This window comes from Catharus ustulatus, chromosome 8 (genome assembly GCF_009819885.2).
Source record: "Catharus ustulatus isolate bCatUst1 chromosome 8, bCatUst1.pri.v2, whole genome shotgun sequence".
Taxonomy (NCBI): Eukaryota; Metazoa; Chordata; class Aves; order Passeriformes; family Turdidae; genus Catharus; species Catharus ustulatus.
The window spans coordinates 26,445,812-26,451,811 of NC_046228.1; positions in this window are offsets into that span (position 1 = coordinate 26,445,812).

Genomic DNA, 6,000 nt, shown 5'->3' on the forward strand with positions numbered 1-6,000 from the left:
CACAAAATATTTGACATAAAATAATTATTTATCTTTTAGGAACACATCCAGGCATGCAATTGTAATGGTATGGAAGGAAAAGCTGGGAATTTTAAAAAATGGCATATTGAGAGAGACATCTAATTTCTGAGTCCTGAAGTTTAACTTGGCTGCACATTGCACTTTTAAAAATAATAGAAGAAAAGGAGAAAGAAAATAAATCAGATAGAACTTGTCAAACAAAAGTTTGTGCATCTCAGAAATGAGAAGCAAAAGCTTGCAGCATGCATTCAGGGAAACTGGCTCTTCTCCTCTAAAGGTAGAGCAGCTTCTCACTTAAATTCTTGGACTAATTCTCTGCTTCCCATATGTCAGGGGTGTGTGATGACAGACACAGCTGCAATCCAGTAAAAGGAGTGATTTTCAGCACTGTGGAATCTCCCAAGGTGCAAGCAATGAATTCAGTACAGCATCAGCTGCTGGGTGCACTGCCCAACGTGGCAAAGTACGTCAGCCAGCCTGCTACTAGAAAAACTAACCAGGAACATTTTTGGATAGAAAAATAAAAAGTAGGAGAAATCGTTTGCAAAACCATGACATGAGAAAATAAGAATGATCTATTAAATCGGGGGGAAAATCTACTGTTGTCACATCAGAATACTCAGCAACTTTGGAATATTATTATTATTATTCTTTCAGTTCAGCTGCCTCCAATTAAGTGTGTACCATATGTGATAATATAAAGATTCTCAAAAATTCACTAGGCATAATTATTTTTTGGGAGAAAGACAGTGTTAAATATATTTTAGATTTTCTCTTTTCTCCTTGCATCCCACCCTCTTTGCTCTAAATGGTTTTCTTCTAAATGCCTAAATCTGGATTTCCTTGCCACATGGAAGTTTTATAAATTAGCTGCCTCTGCCTAGCAACTGTAGCAGCATTTCAGGGACAGTTAATGATTTACAACAACTCGAAGTAATGGAAAGAAAACCTCACATGCCAGAGTGCCTCTTACACTATCCTTGAGAAAACTCATTTGCAGGGAAAGCTGCACCACTGAGAATCTTTTCTAGAACTCAGATCACTCTTTCTGTTGACAGCTCAATGTTCTAGTGTGAAAAAAGGGCAGCACTTGGCTCCCCATCAGCCCTTTATTGAAGTCGCAGCTTTGAGATCTACTGCTACAGTCGCACAAAGAAAGCGGGGTTTTTTTTTAAATAAATTTATATACAAAGTTGCATCGCCACCTTAACCAAGTATATTAAGTTTTATTAATTTTAAATGCCTTCACTCAAAGGCTATAGAAGGGGAACACAACTGAGAGAGCAGATGAATGAAGATCATTTGAAATTAAGACGTTCTTAAATAGATCTAATCAACATGTCTCTCTTGAGCAGAGGTTGGAATGCTGAACTATAAGAGTCGGAAACATTTCCATTTTAATGGCATTAAGTAGGATATGGGGCAAAACCCTTGAATTTCTCTACTACAGTCTTTATCTTCTGAATGGGAGTGACTTAAGGCCATGAGAGGCTCATATCTACTGATAACAGTGACAGTACTGTAGAACATCAGCCAGGGATTAGAACACACCTGGACAGAAGCTGAGATAATGCAGAAAACAAGAGCAAGAAACCCTATTTATGTGACTTCAAACAGCAAGTTCTCAAAGTTAACATAGAGCAGTTGTGTAACAACAGCCAAAAGATAATCACCAGGATGACAAAGTCTTTTGGTATGATTGTGTCAAGAGCTTTGGAAAGGTAATTTTGGAATTCTCAGTAGGCAGAAAGCAAAAATGATGGTACATCAGATGAAGCTGAGTGCAAACAGGACCTTACACAGACATATCCCACACACTTTGGCTATGGCTCTTTTCATTACCATTGCTTTTTTAGTAACACTAAATTCAGCCACAGATGTTTAAAAACTGTGATTAGAGATTCTGTGCTAGGCAGAGAAAAAGGAAAAAAGGAGCTGTATCAGCCTTGTCTTTCTCTTTTAGCTTTCATGCAGCATTCAGAGGGGAGCCTCTTGAAAAAGAATTAGAGTTCAGTGAAAAATGCACTGTAAAAAGGCCTTTGATGAATCCTGGAGCTACCCTGTTGCTTTACACCAGCTAAAATACACATGTTATTGAAGGAGAGTAATCATGATTGTATTCTGATGGCATCTTCTTTCAAGAAGGTGTCCTGTGTCTGTCCTATCTAAGAAAAACCTGCCAGTAGGTAAATAACTTGTCTGGGCTGAGCAGCAAATCTCTGAGACAATGGAATTTCCTTGTGCTTCAGAAACACTGAGAATAAAGGGCAAGGGTTTCATGACCTGTCATTTGGTGGTGCTTGGGAAACAGTCAGTGTATATGTGTTTATGAGTCATTAACCAGTTGTAGTCTTACAGAGGCTGCAGGCTGGCATTTCTGCCACAGTTTTTCTCATGGTATGAGTAAAAGTAAATCCAGTGATGTTACTAGAACTGACAAACTGGAAGCTTAGGCACAAAGTTGCAAAAGGGTTTAGAAAATAAAATATCCAGTTTAAAACTGCAAGCAATGTCTAATTTTAAGTTTTATCGCTGTGATTGAATTTGGTTCAAGCACAACAAAGATTTTCAGTAGTAATTTCTGCAGTCAAAGAACTAGTGTCCTGCCAGATCCCCCATCCTGGAACATGTCAAGTGAGAAGGAATCGGCCAAAAAGGAGGAGACTCTGGGATGGGCCTTCCTCTCTGTGATCAGCAATCTCTTAATGCTCCAAACTGCTTGTTTCAAATCCTCTAACCCACCAAGTGTGCTTGCTGTTGTTGCATTTCTTACCTTGGCATCCTGAATGTCCCTACCAGCTATTTTGTTAAGTGTTTCCAGAGGAAAAAACACACAATCCTCAGATTTTGAAACAGTTCCATCTCTATTTGGCAGGATCCAATTTTACTTCTTCACAGCTACCTTGGATCTAGACAATGTGTTTAAATAAATAAATAGAGTCCACCTTTCCAAGAGGCTTTAGAGTATGAGCAGAGGCAAACATTAATGTGCAATAATAAAGGAGTGGGAGTAGACAAATTTGGGAAGCCTAAGAGATTAATAAAGGCAGACACTTTTTGCAGTTGGAATTTTCTTTAGCATTGTGAACTTTGTTGTGTCACCATGGCATGCTGCAGATGCTAAAGAAATGAGAAACTTCAAGGCTCCTGCTTTGCTTTGCCTCCTGTGATATGTCAAAGCTTCATAGTTCAAGTAGTTACTGCTTGCCATTTTTCCTTATCTTGGGTAAAATTCACCCTTGTGCAAAAGGCATTTGCATCACTCCTGGATCACCAAATTTTCAGTTTTAGAGAGCAGTGGCACTGAAGAACACGCTAGAAAGAGATGGCTGAGTACTCTGCATGAGACCTAATGGGGTTTGGCTACTGCATATAACCATAAAATCTAGAGCAATTATACTGTTTAGCATGGTGTTTTCACATTCTTGATAAATTTTGTTACAAGTTGCAAAATAATTAGTGTGCACTTTACAGATTTGTCTCCTGCAGTCCACTGCAGGAATAGTTTGGAATTTCAGCTTGCTTTTTTTTTTTTCCTGATGTTTTTGCAAGATTTAATGACAGGGTGGCAATGCAAGTGTTAAAAAATATTTACAAAGGCTCCAAGTGAAATAACATAGGAGAAAAAGAGTCAAATATCCAGATCATTAGCTTTTGTGAAAATGAGAAAGCTCATTACATTGTAATTTTTTGTGGACTTTTAATTACAGTAATTTCACGAATACAAGCCGCACCAATTTGACCAAAATTTTGGTGGAAACCCGGAAGTGCGGCTAATATTCCGGGGCGGCTAATCTATTAACAAAATTCTAAAAGCTGCCAACACGGAAGTGAGAGCCCGCGGCAGCCCCAAGCCAAGCTGGAGCCCGGCCGGCCCCGGCAGAGGTGGGAAAGCCTGGCAGAGGCGGGGCCAGCAGTGTCGGGGGCGGGCGGCAGAGCCTGAGCCAGCATGGCGGGGGAGCCCGGGAGAACTGGGGCTAGCAGCGCAGGGGAGCATGGCAGAAGCAGGAAGGTCGGCGGGTGGGGCTGCCTGGCAGCGGGGGAAGCCCAGCATAATCGGGGCCAGCAGCGTGGGGGAGCCCGGCGGTGCGGGGGCCTGCAGTGCCGGCCAGGGCGAGGAAACGCGGCGGCGGTGCAGACGGGAGGGGGCGGCCGGCGAGCCTGGTGGCGGCGGCGGCAGCCCTGCCGGCGGGGCGAGCGAAAGCGGCGCTCGCGAAAGCGCCGCCGCGAGCCGCGAGCCGCGAAAGCGCCGCCGCGAGCCGCGAACCGCGAACCGCGAGCCGCGAGCCGCGAAAGCGCCGCCGCGAGCCGCGAAAGCGCCGCGGGGCGGGCGCGGCGCTCGCGAGGCGCGGCGTGGGGCGAGCGAAAGCGGCAGCGGGGCGGACGGCGAGCCCGGCGGCAGCCCTGCCAGCCGGGCGAGCGAACGCGGCAGTGGGGCGGTGCTGACGGGAGAGGGGGGCCAGCGAGCCCGGCGGCGGCAGCAGCACCACCCGGCCAGCCCCGCCGAGCCGTGGCGCTGAGCTGGGCCACCCGGCCCCATCGGCAACCATGAGCGGGCCGAGCCTGCCTGGCCCCGCCCCGAGCCAGTAAAGCCCGCTATGCCGCGATCCTCTTACTAATTGGCCAATTTGTGAAAGCTGCGCACGGATTCTCGCGACGAACGAAAGTGCGGCTAATATTCGGGGTGCGGCTTATCTATTGACAAAGACAGCAACATTGTCGAGGCACCGGGGGTGCGGCTTATAATCCGTGCGGCTTGTATTCGTGAAACTACTGTATATATTTCTATAGATGTTTGAGAACTATGCATGAATGCTACTATATTTCTTCTTCCTTACATCATATCTGCATGACCAGGTGGACATCTGAAGTGCAGGGAAACTTTTCACTTGTGTAAGAATTTCATTGTGTATTGTGATGGGAAAAAGCCCTAAAATGTGGTGGCCACTATCCTTCAAGCATTCGAAACCTCAATTCCAATCTTGGCTTGAATTTCAAATGAAAATAAGTAAATACTTCATCTTTAAGCCTTAAATTTTTACTGATGCCCTTGATGAAAGTATCCATCACAAGAGTTGATGTAATTGTGTGGCTCTTCCTCTGTTGAGGACTTTAGAACCCCTAACAGGGTTATTGATGGTTAAGGAAGAAATGGATATCTCATAGTCAGTGCATAAAAACTTCCACAATATCAGATTTGTTCAGTTTGGGAACAGGGCACATTTTCAGAGCAGTTAGGAAAAATGAGACCGTGGAGTCCCTGGAATGAGCTGCTGGAATCATTGTCACAGCTCCAGGTTCAGTTTGGCACCCACCGTGGCTGCACCTGCTGATGCCATTACATTGACAGGTACAAATCACCAGTCATGAAGGAGAAAACCATGGAACAGGCAACAACTGGTGCAGACTGCATAAAGTAATTACCAATTCCAGAGCCTGAGGCAGCAGTACCTAAAAGGAAGCAGGTGGACCACCAGGGACTGTGTGTTTTCTCCCCACCCCTCAGTACAACAGGCACCAAACATGCAGAGACATTTTGCAAAGTGCTTGCTAAAGAGAGACTCCCAAGGATGTGACAAACCCATCTCTCTCCTTTTACACACATCTTTCAAGTACCTACAGGCCTTACAGAGATTTTCCACTTGTGTTTTGAAATTGAATGTATTTTGTATTTATGAATGTGCTGAGTGTAAGCAGAGCAGGATGGAGATTTTGTGTGGTGCTGAGCAGTGTGAGCTTTAGTTTCACCATGTGTCTAATTAGGTGGTTTTTTTAGTGTGTGCTCTGTATGGGCTAATTAGAGGAGTCTGGCCTACAGCCAGGCTATTTCTTCCTTAAAGATTTGGTTGCTCTACAGCATTGTTGGAACAGATTTGTCTTTCTGGTTGAGATTGGGAATGAATAAATACCACAGGTGGCAGAATACGAGCACAGAACGTTACCTGCCTTGTTGATGGAGACAGACCGTAACTCCTAAAT